This window comes from Haemaphysalis longicornis, unplaced genomic scaffold (genome assembly GCF_048455015.1).
Source record: "Haemaphysalis longicornis isolate Haplotype H1 unplaced genomic scaffold, Haemaphysalis longicornis Haplotype H1 scaffold_88, whole genome shotgun sequence".
Classification (NCBI taxonomy): Eukaryota; Metazoa; Arthropoda; class Arachnida; order Ixodida; family Ixodidae; genus Haemaphysalis; species Haemaphysalis longicornis.
The window spans coordinates 19,097-39,486 of NW_027526456.1; the positions used below are offsets into that span (position 1 = coordinate 19,097).

Consider the following 20,390-nt stretch of genomic DNA (forward strand, 5'->3'; position numbering starts at 1 on the left):
TTTCTCAGTGTAACAAACAATCACTTCACAACCACATTAAACGATATTTACATTCCAATGGACTTTCATTTCAATCAATTTGTTACATAAATCCAGAACATCATCATCATAACACATTTTTAACACTTCACGGACCTTGCACACGTTTTCAATAAAATAACCATGAACGGATCGGGCATTTACATTATGCCGTACCGCTAGCCTGCTCTGCCATATTGCGTGCAACCCCAGAAGAAAAATGAGGTCGTACGGGATTACATCTGGTTGTAACTCGAGATAGCGGATGCCTTGAGCAGTCAAAGGTAGTTCTTTCTTAATTGTTCTCTGGAGGACGTCCCAGAAGAAAACTGCGTCCCAGCAGTCCAGAAAAACATGTTCTATGGTCTCTGGTTTCTTACACAGGTAGCAGTCAGGTCCCCATGGCAGGTAAACTCCCCTCCTCTCCTGCTATGTCATGACAGGAAGAGTGTTCGTATGCAGGTTGAAAAAGAAAGACTTAATCCCACCAGGAACAGCCATTTTCTTCACTCTCTTTAGCACGTCAGGCCGGTGTCTACTCTTATACATGGAGCGATATACTGGTTCTGGAAACAGGGTTTCCACTAAATCCCGAGATAGTCTTTTACGGGTCACAGTAGAAAGATAGTCTAATGAAAAACGCACCGACAAGAAACGAAAAGCTGACACCACTTCACGCAGGTACCCGCCTCCTCTTTACGATATATAATCTACAGTGGACACAACATAATCAGGTAGTGCCGAGGCCAACAGGATTTGCAAGCATGTGCGAACAAATGGGTCCGACTGGTCCCTTAGATACAAAAATCTTGACACTACCTGCTTGACAAACAGGTGTGAAAGCCCCAGACCCCCGTCCCCAAGTCTTCTAAACAAATTACTACGGCTCGTCCGCTCAAACGAAGACTGCCAGACAAACACTGCAAATACTCGGTGGAACTTTTGTACATTGACTCTGGCACATGACAAAACCTGCATAACGTACCAGAGCCTGGCTACTAGAAACGTGTTACAGACGGTTGCCCGCGCAAAAATTGACAACTGCCTCCCTCCCCACGATAACGTGCTCGCACGCACCTCCTGAACCCTCTCCCCCCAGTAGTCTGTGTTTTCCTTATAACGGTCTAAAGGCACGCCCAAATACTTGGATGGCGTGGTGAACCACTGCATACCCCCATAAACCGACGGTGTTTCCTCCCATTCACCGTGCCACAGGCCTACACATTTGCTCAAATTGACCTTGCTACCTGTGACTTCACAAAATCTCTGTGTCAGGGACAGGGTGTTTCGAACGCTTTCTTTGTCCGCGCAAAAGAAAGCCACGTCGTCAGCGTACGCCAGAACTTTTACCTCGCACGCTTGAACGCAAAAGCCTCGGATACTGCCACTGGCAATTACCCTGGCACACAATGGCTCTAGATAAAGAGCGAAAAGCAGGGGACTCAATGGACATCCTTGTCTCACCGAGGAGTAAACACTTATCTGTTCTGTAAGTTTCTTGTTAACTATGATGTTGGTGGTACAGTTATTGTACGCCATCCTTATCCCTTTGGTGACAACGGATCCTACTTTAACATGCTCCAGAATAGAAAAGAGAACGCTATGACACACGCGGTCAAAGGCTTTCTCAAGGTCTACCTGTACCATAGCTACAGTGCGATGGTCTGCATCGCAGTACTCGAGGATACTTCGAGCCACATGAATGTTTGAAAAGATTGTTCTGCCCTTAATTCCGCATGTTTGATGCGGGCCTATTATCCCTGTTATGACACTTTGTAATCTGCTGGCCAAGACTTTCATGAGTACTTTATAATCTGTGTTGGTCAACGTAATTGGCCTGTACCCTGTAACTTTAATTAATATTTCTGGCGTTTCCCCCTTCGGAATCAAAACCGTGTGAGCCTTGGAAAAGGAAGGAGGGAGACGGCCAAGCTCAAAAGATTCCTTAAACACTCCATGAAGGAGACCCGCAACTTCCCCTTTAAACTTCTTATAAAACACTGAACTGATTCCGTCAGGTCCTGGTGATTTACCCGAGTTCAAGTTGTCGATAGCCTCTTCGATTTCGCTCAGGGTGATCTCCCTTTCCATCATTTCAGTACTTTCGCTATCCAGTTGCGGCAGTAAGTTCAAAAACTCTGTTTCGAAACCGTTTTCGGTCGGGTTCTTTAGTGCAAAAAGTTCCTGATAATATTGGGTGAAAGCTTGCGCTATTTCCGCCTCATCCCTAGTTAAAACACCTGCCCATTCTATTTCGCCAATATCTTGTTTGCGTGCATGACGCTTTTCGTCAGCTATGGCCCGCTTTGTTGGCTGCTCACCCGCCAGATATTTTTCAGCTCGTGCTCTCACTGCAGCTCCTTTATATTTATCTATATCTATCCTTTCGAGCTCCTGTTTTGTTTTATTTATATCCTCAATAAATATTCCCGGCCGCTTTGTTTCTTCTTCAATTAAAGATTTTAGGTTGCGGCGTAAGAGTGTTTCCTCCTGTATATCACTTCTTCTTATCATACTAGATCTTTCTATGGCCATAAGTTTAACTTTTTGTTTAAAGCACTCCCATGCTTCGCTTTTACTATTGCAATTTCTTCCGTAGTCGTTATCGCAGTAATTTTTTACACTACCAACAAACTCTTTATCATCAAGCAGCCTCGCGTTGATTTTCCACAAGGACCAGTTAAACTTATGACTACGCTTGATTTTTTCCCCTAGGGATACCGCTACCAAACAATGGTCGCTAAAAGACACTTCTTCAACTTTATATTCTCTACAACAAGGCACCAATTCAGCGGAGACATAAATGCGGTCTAAACGCGCATGACTCGCGCCCTGGAAGTGTGTATAATGTACCGTTTTCGCTTCTTCGCCTACCAATGCCACATCTTCCAGACCACTGTCTGCCACGATTTTGGCAAGCAGCTTCGCGCTGCGATCTACAGCCGCGTCCTGATTTGACCGATCTTTACGCTCGCACACACAATTAAAGTCTCCTAGTATTATTAACACTCTTTCGGTTTCAAGGTAGTTTTCTATACTTTCAAAAAAAGTGTATCGCGCAGCAGGTTTTGTCGGCGCATATAAACACACTACTCTAAACTCAATGTCTGCATAAATGAAATCACACAAAACAAATCTACCATCCTTACAGCTGACTACATTTTGAATCACTACTTCTAACGACTTCCTAATTAACAGGCAACACCCAGCCGAAAACCCAAACGAGTGGCTCACTGCAACCATGAAATTTTCCACAAATGGCTCAACCATGCTGTCAGTGTGTGCTTCGGTTTCAACTTTAGTTTCCTGAATGCCAAGAATGTCTAGCTGATTTTTATTAATTAAAGAAGACACACTGTTTCGCCTCTTTTTAGACCCCAACCCTCGGACGTTTAGCGTCCCTATTTTTAAAGGTGCTTTCAGCTTAAGATTCATTTAAAAAAAAACAGAAGTAAAATACAGACCCCCGAAACCGCGTGAAAAGGAGAGGCAAACAAACACCAAAGAACTCACGCTAGCCACCATACGCCAGAACCATTCTGTCCCCTCACTCGTTCACAGGCGACGGTCACCCGCTGCCTCCATGGTCAGGTTTTTGTTCGCGGGTCAGTGAAGTGGATCGCTGCGAGAGGCTTCCAAATTTCTTTTTCCTCCCCACCACCTTCCACTCGTTTTCCAGCCGCCGCAGCCGCTGAGCCGCGAGGGCCTCTTCCCCCGCGTCGCGGGGCCTTTTCGCAGAAGCCTGTGTGGCATCCATGGCCCCCTCCGAGCTGCTTCCTTCCTCCTCACTGTTTTCGGACTCGGCCAGAATGGCGTTCTTCTCGCTCTCTTTCGTCTCGTCCACTTCTTGGGTGGTTTCCTCCTCCTTTCTCCCGGCTTCCTCACCAACTTGCTCGGTCCCTTCTGCTGGGGCAGCCATCTTGGGAGCCGGCTCATTGTTCGCTGCCAGGGGGGCCAGCACGCCATCGCCGTCTCCGCCGCTGCCCGTGCTGCTGGTTGACACCGGCGCCGCGCTTGCCGCTCGCTCCGCTTCCTCCTGATCCATAAGATCTGGAGCGACCTCATTCCCGCGACGGTTTCCCGTCACGTTCGCGTAAGTACGAACACAATCGTGCCGCACGTGCCCGAAAACGCGGCACTTCGAGCACTGCGGCGTCGCACAGTCACGCCGAATGTGTCCCCGCATCCCGCACCGCAGGCATGTAGGGGCTCGGCCCGGCACCACACACAACACCACACCGTCTCCGTACTGGATGAGTTCCGGGAGAGAGTCCGGGACGACCCCCTCCCGCAGGGTCATTCTGACCGTGCGGGTTGTCGAGTCCGGCAGACTAAAACCGGCGACTCTCCATTCCTCCCTCTTCATCTCCTTCACCTCGCCGAACTCGCTAAGAATCCTCGCTAGTGGCTCGTCGGGGTCATCAAACGGCACCCAGTGCAATTTGACAGTCATGTCCTGCCTCGCTGGATCGATGACAGCACAATGCCGCCCCTTAACTCGTAAACTTCCGCTCATGACGAGCTTCTCCTTCGCCTCCTTCGTTCGTAACTTCACCAACCAAACGTGGCTCATTTGGAATGGCCCGATGCCACTCACCGCCTTGATGACTCCAAGCTCCTCCAGCGGTGAGCGGAAATCCTCGATCCTGTATGGCCGTCCTTCGAGGTCGCAGTGCAACACGACGCACGCCTTCATGCCTTCGTTGGAGGGAAGCGCGGGTAGGAGAAATCGGTACCCGGCCGGCGGGCCGCTCGGCGGCGAAACCGGTTCGGCGCCTCCGCTCGCCCGTACTCCTGCGGAGCTAGCCATCGCGCGACCGCTCCCTACGAGAACCGGTCGGCGAGTGTGCATGGTATGGCCGATGGCGAGAATCGAAGCCTTACGTGCCTTTTTATAACACATTACACCAACAACCAGCATCTCTACCATTTCACCTGTTGTTCGGCAGGACACACGGCCGCCGCAACACATCACTCCATATCCTAGGGATCCCGCGACGTCGCACGAAGCCCTCAAGTCGCCGAACATTGCTGCGCGCACTTGGGGAACACTTTTGGAAACGAATGTGGCCTTGAGTCGTTGTGGTCACGCTGGCTAGACGTTGGGGAATGCTTCCGTTTGTCGCACATTAGCCGCAGGTGCTCCGGAAGTGCGAAATGCCTGCTTTCACGACCTTCGAGGGGCAGATAGAAAGACGAGTCAGTCACAGGTAATCCGCCGCGCCCAACGAAGGGTGGAAAATCGGCTAACTCGCCCGCTGCGCTGCGGCGAAGCATCATCTAGTGGTCCTTCCGCGCCCCCGCCACCGCCAGGGGGCAAATGAAACTTGGTGGGGGAAAAAAAATAGAAACAACTCTTTGAACGCAAATTAATACGGAAAGTTTTAAAAAGCAAAAGAGGATGCCATCGGCACTCGGTGTTCCCAGGTGGTCTCCCTCCCAAGTACTGACCGAGCGCAATGCTGCTTAGCTTCGGTGATCGGACGAGAACCGGCGTATTCAGCATGGTATGGCCGATTTTTTTTTTTTTTGGTAAAGCATGGTATGGCCGATGGCGAGAATCGAAGCCTTACGTGCCTTTTTATAACACATTACACCAACAACCAGCATCTCTACCATTTCACCTGTTGTTCGGCAGGACACACGGCCGCCGCAACACATCACTCCATATCCTAGGGATCCCGCGACGTCGCACGAAGCCCTCAAGTCGCCGAACATTGCTGCGCGCACTTGGGGAACACTTTTGGAAACGAATGTGGCCTTGAGTCGTTGTGGTCACGCTGGCTAGACGTTGGGGAATGCTTCCGTTTGTCGCACATTAGCCGCAGGTGCTCCGGAAGTGCGAAATGCCTGCTTTCACGACCTTCGAGGGGCAGATAGAAAGACGAGTCAGTCACAGGTAATCCGCCGCGCCCAACGAAGGGTGGAAAATCGGCTAACTCGCCCGCTGCGCTGCGGCGAAGCATCATCTAGTGGTCCTTCCGCGCCCCCGCCACCGCCAGGGGGCAAACGAAACTTGGTGGGGGAAAAAAAAAATAGAAACAACTCTTTGAACGCAAATTAATACGGAAAGTTTTAAAAAGCAAAAGAGGATGCCATCGGCACTCGGTGTTCCCAGGTGGTCTCCCTCCCAAGTACTGACCGAGCCCAATGCTGCTTAGCTTCGGTGATCGGACGAGAACCGGCGTATTCAGCATGGTATGGCCGATTTTTTTTTTTTTTTTTGGTAAAGCATGGTATGGCCGATGGCGAGAATCGAAGCCTTACGTGCCTTTTTATAACACATTACACCAACAACCAGCATCTCTACCATTTCACCTGTTGTTCGGCAGGACACACGGCCGCCGCAACACATCACTCCATATCCTAGGGATCCCGCGACGTCGCACGAAGCCCTCAAGTCGCCGAACATTGCTGCGCGCACTTGGGGAACACTTTTGGAAACGAATGTGGCCTTGAGTCGTTGTGGTCACGCTGGCTAGACGTTGGGGAATGCTTCCGTTTGTCGCACATTAGCCGCAGGTGCTCCGGAAGTGCGAAATGCCTGCTTTCACGACCTTCGAGGGGCAGATAGAAAGACGAGTCAGTCACAGGTAATCCGCCGCGCCCAACGAAGGGTGGAAAATCGGCTAACTCGCCCGCTGCGCTGCGGCGAAGCATCATCTAGTGGTCCTTCCGCGCCCCCGCCACCGCCAGGGGGCAAACGAAACTTGGTGGGGGAAAAAAAAATAGAAACAACTCTTTGAACGCAAATTAATACGGAAAGTTTTAAAAAGCAAAAGAGGATGCCATCGGCACTCGGTGTTCCCAGGTGGTCTCCCTCCCAAGTACTGACCGAGCCCAATGCTGCTTAGCTTCGGTGATCGGACGAGAACCGGCGTATTCAGCATGGTATGGCCGATGGCGAGAATCGAAGCCTTACGTGCCTTTTTATAACACATTACACCAACAACCAGCATCTCTACCATTTCACCTGTTGTTCGGCAGGACACACGGCCGCCGCAACACATCACTCCATATCCTAGGGATCCCGCGACGTCGCACGAAGCCCTCAAGTCGCCGAACATTGCTGCGCGCACTTGGGGAACACTTTTGGAAACGAATGTGGCCTTGAGTCGTTGTGGTCACGCTGGCTAGACGTTGGGGAATGCTTCCGTTTGTCGCACATTAGCCGCAGGTGCTCCGGAAGTGCGAAATGCCTGCTTTCACGACCTTCGAGGGGCAGATAGAAAGACGAGTCAGTCACAGGTAATCCGCCGCGCCCAACGAAGGGTGGAAAATCGGCTAACTCGCCCGCTGCGCTGCGGCGAAGCATCATCTAGTGGTCCTTCCGCGCCCCCGCCACCGCCAGGGGGCAAACGAAACTTGGTGGGGGGAAAAAAAATAGAAACAACTCTTTGAACGCAAATTAATACGGAAAGTTTTAAAAAGCAAAAGAGGATGCCATCGGCACTCGGTGTTCCCAGGTGGTCTCCCTCCCAAGTACTGACCGAGCCCAATGCTGCTTAGCTTCGGTGATCGGACGAGAACCGGCGTATTCAGCATGGTATGGCCGATGGCGAGAATCGAAGCCTTACGTGCCTTTTTATAACACATTACACCAACAACCAGCATCTCTACCATTTCACCTGTTGTTCGGCAGGACACACGGCCGCCGCAACACATCACTCCATATCCTAGGGATCCCGCGACGTCGCACGAAGCCCTCAAGTCGCCGAACATTGCTGCGCGCACTTGGGGAACACTTTTGGAAACGAATGTGGCCTTGAGTCGTTGTGGTCACGCTGGCTAGACGTTGGGGAATGCTTCCGTTTGTCGCACATTAGCCGCAGGTGCTCCGGAAGTGCGAAATGCCTGCTTTCACGACCTTCGAGGGGCAGATAGAAAGACGAGTCAGTCACAGGTAATCCGCCGCGCCCAACGAAGGGTGGAAAATCGGCTAACTCGCCCGCTGCGCTGCGGCGAAGCATCATCTAGTGGTCCTTCCGCGCCCCCGCCACCGCCAGGGGGCAAACGAAACTTGGTGGGGGAAAAAAAAATAGAAACAACTCTTTGAACGCAAATTAATACGGAAAGTTTTAAAAAGCAAAAGAGGATGCCATCGGCACTCGGTGTTCCCAGGTGGTCTCCCTCCCAAGTACTCACCGAGCCCAATGCTGCTTAGCTTCGGTGATCGGACGAGAACCGGCGTATTCAGCATGGTATGGCCGATGGCGAGAATCGAAGCCTTACGTGCCTTTTTATAACACATTACACCAACAACCAGCATCTCTACCATTTCACCTGTTGTTCGGCAGGACACACGGCCGCCGCAACACATCACTCCATATCCTAGGGATCCCGCGACGTCGCACGAAGCCCTCAAGTCGCCGAACATTGCTGCGCGCACTTGGGGAACACTTTTGGAAACGAATGTGGCCTTGAGTCGTTGTGGTCACGCTGGCTAGACGTTGGGGAATGCTTCCGTTTGTCGCACATTAGCCGCAGGTGCTCCGGAAGTGCGAAATGCCTGCTTTCACGACCTTCGAGGGGCAGATAGAAAGACGAGTCAGTCACAGGTAATCCGCCGCGCCCAACGAAGGGTGGAAAATCGGCTAACTCGCCCGCTGCGCTGCGGCGAAGCATCATCTAGTGGTCCTTCCGCGCCCCCGCCACCGCCAGGGGGCAAACGAAACTTGGTGGGGGAAAAAAAAATAGAAACAACTCTTTGAACGCAAATTAATACGGAAAGTTTTAAAAAGCAAAAGAGGATGCCATCTGCACTCGGTGTTCCCAGGTGGTCTCCCTCCCAAGTACTGACCGAGCCCAATGCTGCTTAGCTTCGGTGATCGGACGAGAACCGGCGTATTCAGCATGGTATGGCCGATTTTTTTTTTTTTGGTAAAGCATGGTATGGCCGATGGCGAGAATCGAAGCCTTACGTGCATTTTTATAACACATTACACCAACAACCAGCATCTCTACCATTTCACCTGTTGTTCGGCAGGACACACGGCCGCCGCAACACATCACTCCATATCCTAGGGATCCCGCGACGTCGCACGAAGCCCTCAAGTCGCCAAACATTGCTGCGCGCACTTGGGGAACACTTTTGGAAACGAATGTGGCCTTGAGTCGTTGTGGTCACGCTGGCTAGACGTTGGGGAATGCTTCCGTTTGTCGCACATTAGCCGCAGGTGCTCCGGAAGTGCGAAATGCCTGCTTTCACGACCTTCGAGGGGCAGATAGAAAGACGAGTCAGTCACAGGTAATCCGCCGCGCCCAACGAAGGGTGGAAAATCGGCTAACTCGCCCGCTGCGCTGCGGCGAAGCATCATCTAGTGGTCCTTCCGCGCCCCCGCCACCGCCAGGGGGCAAACGAAACTTGGTGGGGGAAAAAAAAAATAGAAACAACTCTTTGAACGCAAATTAATACGGAAAGTTTTAAAAAGCAAAAGAGGATGCCATCGGCACTCGGTGTTCCCAGGTGGTCTCCCTCCCAAGTACTGACCGAGCCCAATGCTGCTTAGCTTCGGTGATCGGACGAGAACCGGCGTATTCAGCATGGTATGGCCGATGGCGAGAATCGAAGCCTTACGTGCCTTTTTATAACACATTACACCAACAACCAGCATCTCTACCATTTCACCTGTTGTTCGGCAGGACACACGGCCGCCGCAACACATCACTCCATATCCTAGGGATCCCGCGACGTCGCACGAAGCCCTCAAGTCGCCGAACATTGCTGCGCGCACTTGGGGAACACTTTTGGAAACGAATGTGGCCTTGAGTCGTTGTGGTCACGCTGGCTAGACGTTGGGGAATGCTTCCGTTTGTCGCACATTAGCCGCAGGTGCTCCGGAAGTGCGAAATGCCTGCTTTCACGACCTTCGAGGGGCAGATAGAAAGACGAGTCAGTCACAGGTAATCCGCCGCGCCCAACGAAGGGTGGAAAATCGGCTAACTCGCCCGCTGCGCTGCGGCGAAGCATCATCTAGTGGTCCTTCCGCGCCCCCGCCACCGCCAGGGGGCAAACGAAACTTGGTGGGGGAAAAAAAAAATAGAAACAACTCTTTGAACGCAAATTAATACGGAAAGTTTTAAAAAGCAAAAGAGGATGCCATCGGCACTCGGTGTTCCCAGGTGGTCTCCCTCCCAAGTACTGACCGAGCCCAATGCTGCTTAGCTTCGGTGATCGGACGAGAACCGGCGTATTCAGCATGGTATGGCCGATTTTTTTTTTTTTGGTAAAGCATGGTATGGCCGATGGCGAGAATCGAAGCCTTACGTGCCTTTTTATAACACATTACACCAACAACCAGCATCTCTACCATTTCACCTGTTGTTCGGCAGGACACACGGCCGCCGCAACACATCACTCCATATCCTAGGGATCCCGCGACGTCGCACGAAGCCCTCAAGTCGCCGAACATTGCTGCGCGCACTTGGGGAACACTTTTGGAAACGAATGTGGCCTTGAGTCGTTGTGGTCACGCTGGCTAGACGTTGGGGAATGCTTCCGTTTGTCGCACATTAGCCGCAGGTGCTCCGGAAGTGCGAAATGCCTGCTTTCACGACCTTCGAGGGGCAGATAGAAAGACGAGTCAGTCACAGGTAATCCGCCGCGCCCAACGAAGGGTGGAAAATCGGCTAACTCGCCCGCTGCGCTGCGGCGAAGCATCATCTAGTGGTCCTTCCGCGCCCCCGCCACCGCCAGGGGGCAAACGAAACTTGGTGGGGGAAAAAAAAAATAGAAACAACTCTTTGAACGCAAATTAATACGGAAAGTTTTAAAAAGCAAAAGAGGATGCCATCGGCACTCGGTGTTCCCAGGTGGTCTCCCTCCCAAGTACTGACCGAGCCCAATGCTGCTTAGCTTCGGTGATCGGACGAGAACCGGTGTATTCAGCATGGTATGGCCGATTTTTTTTTTTTCTTTATTGCAAAACTCAACAAGAGCACTTCAAAACAGCATTTTTCTCAGTGTAACAAACAATCACTTCACAACCACATTAAACGATATTTACATTCCAATGGACTTTCATTTCAATCAATTTGTTACATAAATCCAGAACATCATCATCATAACACATTTTTAACACTTCACGGACCTTGCACACGTTTTCAATAAAATAACCATGAACGGATCGGGCATTTACATTATGCCGTACCGCTAGCCTGCTCTGCCATATTGCGTGCAACCCCAGAAGAAAAATGAGGTCGTACGGGATTACATCTGGTTGTAACTCGAGATAGCGGATGCCTTGAGCAGTCAAAGGTAGTTCTTTCTTAATTGTTCTCTGGAGGACGTCCCAGAAGAAAACTGCGTCCCAGCAGTCCAGAAAAACATGTTCTATGGTCTCTGGTTTCTTACACAGGTAGCAGTCAGGTCCCCATGGCAGGTAAACTCCCCTCCTCTCCTGCCATGTCATGACAGGAAGAGTGTTCGTATGCAGGTTGAAAAAGAAAGACTTAATCCCACCAGGAACAGCCATTTTCTTCACTCTCTTTAGCACGTCAGGCCGGTGTCTACTCTTATACATGGAGCGATATACTGGTTCTGGAAACAGGGTTTCCACTAAATCCCGAGATAGTCTTTTACGGGTCACAGTAGAAAGATAGTCTAATGAAAAACGCACCGACAAGAAACGAAAAGCTGACACCACTTCACGCAGGTACCCGCCTCCTCTTTACGATATATAATCTACAGTGGACACAACATAATCAGGTAGTGCCGAGGCCAACAGGATTTGCAAGCATGTGCGAACAAATGGGTCCGACTGGTCCCTTAGATACAAAAATCTTGACACTACCTGCTTGACAAACAGGTGTGAAAGCCCCAGACCCCCGTCCCCAAGTCTTCTAAACAAATTACTACGGCTCGTCCGCTCAAACGAAGACTGCCAGACAAACACTGCAAATACTCGGTGGAACTTTTGTACATTGACTCTGGCACATGACAAAACCTGCATAACGTACCAGAGCCTGGCTACTAGAAACGTGTTACAGACGGTTGCCCGCGCAAAAATTGACAACTGCCTCCCTCCCCACGATAACGTGCTCGCACGCACCTCCTGAACCCTCTCCCCCCAGTAGTCTGTGTTTTCCTTATAACGGTCTAAAGGCACGCCCAAATACTTGGATGGCGTGGTGAACCACTGCATACCCCCATAAACCGACGGTGTTTCCTCCCATTCACCGTGCCACAGGCCTACACATTTGCTCAAATTGACCTTGCTACCTGTGACTTCACAAAATCTCTGTGTCAGGGACAGGGTGTTTCGAACGCTTTCTTTGTCCGCGCAAAAGAAAGCCACGTCGTCAGCGTACGCCAGAACTTTTACCTCGCACGCTTGAACGCAAAAGCCTCGGATACTGCCACTGGCAATTACCCTGGCACACAATGGCTCTAGATAAAGAGCGAAAAGCAGGGGACTCAATGGACATCCTTGTCTCACCGAGGAGTAAACACTTATCTGTTCTGTAAGTTTCTTGTTAACTATGATGTTGGTGGTACAGTTATTGTACGCCATCCTTATCCCTTTGGTGACAACGGATCCTACTTTAACATGCTCCAGAATAGAAAAGAGAACGCTATGACACACGCGGTCAAAGGCTTTCTCAAGGTCTACCTGTACCATAGCTACAGTGCGATGGTCTGCATCGCAGTACTCGAGGATACTTCGAGCCACATGAATGTTTGAAAAGATTGTTCTGCCCTTAATTCCGCATGTTTGATGCGGGCCTATTATCCCTGTTATGACACTTTGTAATCTGCTGGCCAAGACTTTCATGAGTACTTTATAATCTGTGTTGGTCAACGTAATTGGTCTGTACCCTGTAACTTTAATTAATATTTCTGGCGTTTCCCCCTTCGGAATCAAAACCGTGTGAGCCTTGGAAAAGGAAGGAGGGAGACGGCCAAGCTCAAAAGATTCCTTAAACACTCCATGAAGGAGACCCGCAACTTCCCCTTTAAACTTCTTATAAAACACTGAACTGATTCCGTCAGGTCCTGGTGATTTACCCGAGTTCAAGTTGTCGATAGCCTCTTCGATTTCGCTCAGGGTGATCTCCCTTTCCATCATTTCAGTACTTTCGCTATCCAGTTGCGGCAGTAAGTTCAAAAACTCTGTTTCGAAACCGTTTTCGGTCGGGTTCTTCAGTGCAAAAAGTTCCTGATAATATTGGGTGAAAGCTTGCGCTATTTCCGCCTCATCCCTAGTTAAAACACCTGCCCATTCTATTTCGCCAATATCTTGTTTGCGTGCATGACGCTTTTCGTCAGCTATGGCCCGCTTTGTTGGCTGCTCACCCGCCAGATATTTTTCAGCTCGTGCTCTCACTGCAGCTCCTTTATATTTATCTATATCTATCCTTTCGAGCTCCTGTTTTGTTTTATTTATATCCTCAATAAATATTCCCGGCCGCTTTGTTTCTTCTTCAATTAAAGATTTTAGGTTGCGGCGTAAGAGTGTTTCCTCCTGTATATCACTTCTTCTTATCATACTAGATCTTTCTATGGCCATAAGTTTAACTTTTTGTTTAAAGCACTCCCATGCTTCGCTTTTACTATTGCAATTTCTTCCGTAGTCGTTATCGCAGTAATTTTTTACACTACCAACAAACTCTTTATCATCAAGCAGCCTCGCGTTGATTTTCCACAAGGACCAGTTAAACTTATGACTACGCTTGATTTTTTCCCCTAGGGATACCGCTACCAAACAATGGTCGCTAAAAGACACTTCTTCAACTTTATATTCTCTACAACAAGGCACCAATTCAGCGGAGACATAAATGCGGTCTAAACGCGCATGACTCGCGCCCTGGAAGTGTGTATAATGTACCGTTTTCGCTTCTTCGCCTACCAATGCCACATCTTCCAGACCACTGTCTGCCACGATTTTGGCAAGCAGCTTCGCGCTGCGATCTACAGCCGCGTCCTGATTTGACCGATCTTTACGCTCGCACACACAATTAAAGTCTCCTAGTATTATTAACACTCTTTCGGTTTCAAGGTAGTTTTCTATACTTTCAAAAAAAGTGTATCGCGCAGCAGGTTTTGTCGGCGCATATAAACACACTACTCTAAACTCAATGTCTGCATAAATGAAATCACACAAAACAAATCTACCATCCTTACAGCTGACTACATTTTGAATCACTACTTCTAACGACTTCCTAATTAACAGGCAACACCCAGCCGAAAACCCAAACGAGTGGCTCACTGCAACCATGAAATTTTCCACAAATGGCTCAACCATGCTGTCAGTGTGTGCTTCGGTTTCAACTTTAGTTTCCTGAATGCCAATAATGTCTAGCTGATTTTTATTAATTAAAGAAGACACACTGTTTCGCCTCTTTTTAGACCCCAACCCTCGGACGTTTAGCGTCCCTATTTTTAAAGGTGCTTTCAGCTTAAGATTCATTTAAAAAAAAACAGAAGTAAAATACAGACCCCCGAAACCGCGTGAAAAGGAGAGGCAAACAAACACCAAAGAACTCACGCTAGCCACCATACGCCAGAACCATTCTGTCCCCTCACTCGTTCACAGGCGACGGTCACCCGCTGCCTCCATGGTCAGGTTTTTGTTCGCGGGTCAGTGAAGTGGATCGCTGCGAGAGGCTTCCAAATTTCTTTTTCCTCCCCACCACCTTCCACTCGTTTTCCAGCCGCCGCAGCCGCTGAGCCGCGAGGGCCTCTTCCCCCGCGTCGCGGGGCCTTTTCGCAGAAGCCTGTGTGGCATCCATGGCCCCCTCCGAGCTGCTTCCTTCCTCCTCACTGTTTTCGGACTCGGCCAGAATGGCGTTCTTCTCGCTCTCTTTCGTCTCGTCCACTTCTTGGGTGGTTTCCTCCTCCTTTCTCCCGGCTTCCTCACCAACTTGCTCGGTCCCTTCTGCTGGGGCAGCCATCTTGGGAGCCGGCTCATTGTTCGCTGCCAGGGGGGCCAGCACGCCATCGCCGTCTCCGCCGCTGCCCGTGCTGCTGGTTGACACCGGCGCCGCGCTTGCCGCTCGCTCCGCTTCCTCCTGATCCATAAGATCTGGAGCGACCTCATTCCCGCGACGGTTTCCCGTCACGTTCGCGTAAGTACGAACACAATCGTGCCGCACGTGCCCGAAAACGCGGCACTTCGAGCACTGCGGCGTCGCACAGTCACGCCGAATGTGTCCCCGCATCCCGCACCGCAGGCATGTAGGGGCTCGGCCCGGCACCACACACAACACCACACCGTCTCCGTACTGGATGAGTTCCGGGAGAGAGTCCGGGACGACCCCCTCCCGCAGGGTCATTCTGACCGTGCGGGTTGTCGAGTCCGGCAGACTAAAACCGGCGACTCTCCATTCCTCCCTCTTCATCTCCTTCACCTCGCCGAACTCGCTAAGAATCCTCGCTAGTGGCTCGTCGGGGTCATCAAACGGCACCCAGTGCAATTTGACAGTCATGTCCTGCCTCGCTGGATCGATGACAGCACAATGCCGCCCCTTAACTCGTAAACTTCCGCTCATGACGAGCTTCTCCTTCGCCTCCTTCGTTCGTAACTTCACCAACCAAACGTGGCTCATTTGGAATGGCCCGATGCCACTCACCGCCTTGATGACTCCAAGCTCCTCCAGCGGTGAGCGGAAATCCTCGATCCTGTATGGCCGTCCTTCGAGGTCGCAGTGCAACACGACGCACGCCTTCATGCCTTCGTTGGAGGGAAGCGCGGGTAGGAGAAATCGGTACCCGGCCGGCGGGCCGCTCGGCGGCGAAACCGGTTCGGCGCCTCCGCTCGCCCGTACTCCTGCGGAGCTAGCCATCGCGCGACCGCTCCCTACGAGAACCGGTCGGCGAGTGTGCATGGTATGGCCGATGGCGAGAATCGAAGCCTTACGTACCTTTTTATAACACATTACACCAACAACCAGCATCTCTACCATTTCACCTGTTGTTCGGCAGGACACACGGCCGCCGCAACACATCACTCCATATCCTAGGGATCCCGCGACGTCGCACGAAGCCCTCAAGTCGCCGAACATTGCTGCGCGCACTTGGGGAACACTTTTGGAAACGAATGTGGCCTTGAGTCGTTGTGGTCACGCTGGCTAGACGTTGGGGAATGCTTCCGTTTGTCGCACATTAGCCGCAGGTGCTCCGGAAGTGCGAAATGCCTGCTTTCACGACCTTCGAGGGGCAGATAGAAAGACGAGTCAGTCACAGGTAATCCGCCGCGCCCAACGAAGGGTGGAAAATCGGCTAACTCGCCCGCTGCGCTGCGGCGAAGCATCATCTAGTGGTCCTTCCGCGCCCCCGCCACCGCCAGGGGGCAAACGAAACTTGGTGGGGGAAAAAAAAAATAGAAACAACTCTTTGAACGCAAATTAATACGGAAAGTTTTAAAAAGCAAAAGAGGATGCCATCGGCACTCGGTGTTCCCAGGTGGTCTCCCTCCCAAGTACTCACCGAGCCCAATGCTGCTTAGCTTCGGTGATCGGACGAGAACCGGCGTATTCAGCATGGTATGGCCGATGGCGAGAATCGAAGCCTTACGTGCCTTTTTATAACACATTACACCAACAACCAGCATCTCTACCATTTCACCTGTTGTTCGGCAGGACACACGGCCGCCGCAACACATCACTCCATATCCTAGGGATCCCGCGACGTCGCACGAAGCCCTCAAGTCGCCGAACATTGCTGCGCGCACTTGGGGAACACTTTTGGAAACGAATGTGGCCTTGAGTCGTTGTGGTCACGCTGGCTAGACGTTGGGGAATGCTTCCGTTTGTCGCACATTAGCCGCAGGTGCTCCGGAAGTGCGAAATGCCTGCTTTCACGACCTTCGAGGGGCAGATAGAAAGACGAGTCAGTCACAGGTAATCCGCCGCGCCCAACGAAGGGTGGAAAATCGGCTAACTCGCCCGCTGCGCTGCGGCGAAGCATCATCTAGTGGTCCTTCCGCGCCCCCGCCACCGCCAGGGGGCAAACGAAACTTGGTGGGGGAAAAAAAAATAGAAACAACTCTTTGAACGCAAATTAATACGGAAAGTTTTAAAAAGCAAAAGAGGATGCCATCGGCACTCGGTGTTCCCAGGTGGTCTCCCTCCCAAGTACTGACCGAGCCCAATGCTGCTTAGCTTCGGTGATCGGACGAGAACCGGCGTATTCAGCATGGTATGGCCGATTTTTTTTTTTTTTTTTTGTAAAGCATGGTATGGCCGATGGCGAGAATCGAAGCCTTACGTGCCTTTTTATAACACATTACACCAACAACCAGCATCTCTACCATTTCACCTGTTGTTCGGCAGGACACACGGCCGCCGCAACACATCACTCCATATCCTAGGGATCCCGCGACGTCGCACGAAGCCCTCAAGTCGCCGAACATTGCTGCGCGCACTTGGGGAACACTTTTGGAAACGAATGTGGCCTTGAGTCGTTGTGGTCACGCTGGCTAGACGTTGGGGAATGCTTCCGTTTGTCGCACATTAGCCGCAGGTGCTCCGGAAGTGCGAAATGCCTGCTTTCACGACCTTCGAGGGGCAGATAGAAAGACGAGTCAGTCACAGGTAATCCGCCGCGCCCAACGAAGGGTGGAAAATCGGCTAACTCGCCCGCTGCGCTGCGGCGAAGCATCATCTAGTGGTCCTTCCGCGCCCCCGCCACCGCCAGGGGGCAAACGAAACTTGGTGGGGAAAAAAAAAAATAGAAACAACTCTTTGAACGCAAATTAATACGGAAAGTTTTAAAAAGCAAAAGAGGATGCCATCGGCACTCGGTGTTCCCAGGTGGTCTCCCTCCCAAGTACTGACCGAGCCCAATGCTGCTTAGCTTCGGTGATCGGACGAGAACCGGCGTATTCAGCATGGTATGGCCGATGGCGAGAATCGAAGCCTTACGTGCCTTTTTATAACACATTACACCAACAACCAGCATCTCTACCATTTCACCTGTTGTTCGGCAGGACACACGGCCGCCGCAACACATCACTCCATATCCTAGGGATCCCGCGACGTCGCACGAAGCCCTCAAGTCGCCGAACATTGCTGCGCGCACTTGGGGAACACTTTTGGAAACGAATGTGGCCTTGAGTCGTTGTGGTCACGCTGGCTAGACGTTGGGGAATGCTTCCGTTTGTCGCACATTAGCCGCAGGTGCTCCGGAAGTGCGAAATGCCTGCTTTCACGACCTTCGAGGGGCAGATAGAAAGACGAGTCAGTCACAGGTAATCCGCCGCGCACAACGAAGGGTGGAAAATCGGCTAACTCGCCCGCTGCGCTGCGGCGAAGCATCATCTAGTGGTCCTTCCGCGCCCCCGCCACCGCCAGGGGGCAAACGAAACTTGGTGGGGGAAAAAAAAAATAGAAACAACTCTTTGAACGCAAATTAATACGGAAAGTTTTAAAAAGCAAAAGAGGATGCCATCGGCACTCGGTGTTCCCAGGTGGTCTCCCTCCCAAGTACTGACCGAGCCCAATGCTGCTTAGCTTCGGTGATCGGACGAGAACCGGCGTATTCAGCATGGTATGGCCGATTTTTTTTTTTTTTGGTAAAGCATGGTATGGCCGATGGCGAGAATCGAAGCCTTACGTGCCTTTTTATAACACATTACACCAACAACCAGCATCTCTACCATTTCACCTGTTGTTCGGCAGGACACACGGCCGCCGCAACACATCACTCCATATCCTAGGGATCCCGCGACGTCGCACGAAGCCCTCAAGTCGCCGAACATTGCTGCGCGCACTTGGGGAACACTTTTGGAAACGAATGTGGCCTTGAGTCGTTGTGGTCACGCTGGCTAGACGTTGGGGAATGCTTCCGTTTGTCGCACATTAGCCGCAGGTGCTCCGGAAGTGCGAAATGCCTGCTTTCACGACCTTCGAGGGGCAGATAGAAAGACGAGTCAGTCACAGGTAATCCGCCGCGCCCAACGAAGGGTGGAAAATCGGCTAACTCGCCCGCTGCGCTGCGGCGAAGCATCATCTAGTGGTCCTTCCGCGCCCCCGCCACCGCCAGGGGGCAAACGAAACTTGGTGGGGGAAAAAAAAAATAGAAACAACTCTTTCAACGCAAATTAATACGGAAAGTTTTAAAAAGCAAAAGAGGATGCCATCGGCACTCGGTGTTCCCAGGTGGTCTCCCTCCCAAGTACTCACCGAGCCCAATGCTGCTTAGCTTCGGTGATCGGACGAGAACCGGCGTATTCAGCATGGTATGGCCGATGGCGAGAATCGAAGCCTTACGTGCCTTTTTATAACACATTACACCAACAACCAGCATCTCTACCATTTCACCTGTTGTTCGGCAGGACACACGGCCGCCGCAACACATCACTCCATATCCTAGGGATCCCGCGACGTCGCACGAAGCCCTCAAGTCGCCGAACATTGCTGCGCGCACTTGGGGAACACTTTTGGAAACGAATGTGGCCTTGAGTCGTTGTGGTCACGCTGGCTAGACGTTGGGGAATGCTTCCGTTTGTCGCACATTAGCCGCAGGTGCTCCGGAAGTGCGAAATGCCTGCTTTCACGACCTTCGAGGGGCAGATAGAAAGACGAGTCAGTCACAGGTAATCCGCCGCGCCCAACGAAGGGTGGAAAATCGGCTAACTCGCCCGCTGCGCTGCGGCGAAGCATCATCTAGTGGTCCTTCCGCGCCCCCGCCACCGCCAGGGGGCAAACGAAACTTGGTGGGGGAAAAAAAAAATAGAAACAACTCTTTGAACGCAAATTAATACGGAAAGTTTTAAAAAGCAAAAGAGGATGCCATCGGCACTCGGTGTTCCCAGGTGGTCTCCCTCCCAAGTACTGACCGAGCCCAATGCTGCTTAGCTTCGGTGATCGGACGAGAACCGGCGTATTCAGCATGGTATGGCCGATTTTTTTTTTTTTTTGGTAAAGCATGGTATGGCCGATGGCGAGAATCGAAGCCTTACGTGCCTTTTTATAACACATTACACCAACAACCAGCATCTCTACCATTTCACCTGTTGTTCGGCAGGACACACGGCCGCCGCAACACATCACTCCATATCCTAGGGATCCCGCGACGTCGCACGAAGCCCTCAAGTCGCCGAACATTGCTGCGCGCACTTGGGGAACACTTTTGGAAACGAATGTGGCCTTGAGTCGTTGTGGTCACGCTGGCTAGACGTTGGGGAATGCTTCCGTTTGTCGCACATTAGCCGCAGGTGCTCCGGAAGTGCGAAATGCCTGCTTTCACGACCTTCGAGGGGCAGATAGAAAGACGAGTCAGTCACAGGTAATCCGCCGCGCCCAACGAAGGGTGGAAAATCGGCTAACTCGCCCGCTGCGCTGCGGCGAAGCATCATCTAGTGGTCCTTCCGCGCCCCCGCCACCGCCAGGGGGCAAACGAAACTTGGTGGGGGAAAAAAAAAATAGAAACA

General features: G+C 51.5%; 8 non-coding genes and 7 pseudogenes across 8 annotated transcripts; all 15 read right to left on the reverse strand.

Annotated features, from left to right (window-relative positions):
• Positions 1–5,420: 5,420 nt before the first annotated feature.
• Positions 5,421–5,539, reverse strand: LOC144151274 (5S ribosomal RNA; annotated as a pseudogene).
• A 572-nt stretch (positions 5,540–6,111) lies between these two features.
• On the reverse strand, positions 6,112–6,230 carry LOC144151223 (5S ribosomal RNA; annotated as a pseudogene).
• A 574-nt stretch (positions 6,231–6,804) lies between these two features.
• On the reverse strand, positions 6,805–6,923 carry LOC144151094 (5S ribosomal RNA). Its single transcript, XR_013318699.1, has one exon. It is a non-coding gene; the product is annotated as a 5S ribosomal RNA (ribosomal RNA).
• A 536-nt stretch (positions 6,924–7,459) lies between these two features.
• On the reverse strand, positions 7,460–7,578 carry LOC144151106 (5S ribosomal RNA). The gene has a single exon (XR_013318711.1). It is a non-coding gene; the product is annotated as a 5S ribosomal RNA (ribosomal RNA).
• A 536-nt stretch (positions 7,579–8,114) lies between these two features.
• On the reverse strand, positions 8,115–8,233 carry LOC144151182 (5S ribosomal RNA). The gene has a single exon (XR_013318784.1). It is a non-coding gene; the product is annotated as a 5S ribosomal RNA (ribosomal RNA).
• Positions 8,234–8,769: 536 nt separating this feature from the next.
• On the reverse strand, positions 8,770–8,888 carry LOC144151271 (5S ribosomal RNA; annotated as a pseudogene).
• A 571-nt stretch (positions 8,889–9,459) lies between these two features.
• On the reverse strand, positions 9,460–9,578 carry LOC144151117 (5S ribosomal RNA). The gene has a single exon (XR_013318722.1). It is a non-coding gene; the product is annotated as a 5S ribosomal RNA (ribosomal RNA).
• A 537-nt stretch (positions 9,579–10,115) lies between these two features.
• Positions 10,116–10,234, reverse strand: LOC144151224 (5S ribosomal RNA; annotated as a pseudogene).
• Positions 10,235–10,805: 571 nt separating this feature from the next.
• LOC144151215 (5S ribosomal RNA) lies at positions 10,806–10,924 on the reverse strand. Its single transcript, XR_013318815.1, has one exon. It is a non-coding gene; the product is annotated as a 5S ribosomal RNA (ribosomal RNA).
• A 5,471-nt stretch (positions 10,925–16,395) lies between these two features.
• On the reverse strand, positions 16,396–16,514 carry LOC144151183 (5S ribosomal RNA). The gene has a single exon (XR_013318785.1). It is a non-coding gene; the product is annotated as a 5S ribosomal RNA (ribosomal RNA).
• A 536-nt stretch (positions 16,515–17,050) lies between these two features.
• Positions 17,051–17,169, reverse strand: LOC144151225 (5S ribosomal RNA; annotated as a pseudogene).
• A 575-nt stretch (positions 17,170–17,744) lies between these two features.
• LOC144151129 (5S ribosomal RNA) lies at positions 17,745–17,863 on the reverse strand. Its single transcript, XR_013318733.1, has one exon. It is a non-coding gene; the product is annotated as a 5S ribosomal RNA (ribosomal RNA).
• A 537-nt stretch (positions 17,864–18,400) lies between these two features.
• On the reverse strand, positions 18,401–18,519 carry LOC144151226 (5S ribosomal RNA; annotated as a pseudogene).
• Positions 18,520–19,091: 572 nt separating this feature from the next.
• On the reverse strand, positions 19,092–19,210 carry LOC144151184 (5S ribosomal RNA). Its single transcript, XR_013318786.1, has one exon. It is a non-coding gene; the product is annotated as a 5S ribosomal RNA (ribosomal RNA).
• Positions 19,211–19,747: 537 nt separating this feature from the next.
• LOC144151227 (5S ribosomal RNA) lies at positions 19,748–19,866 on the reverse strand (annotated as a pseudogene).
• Positions 19,867–20,390: the final 524 nt, after the last annotated feature.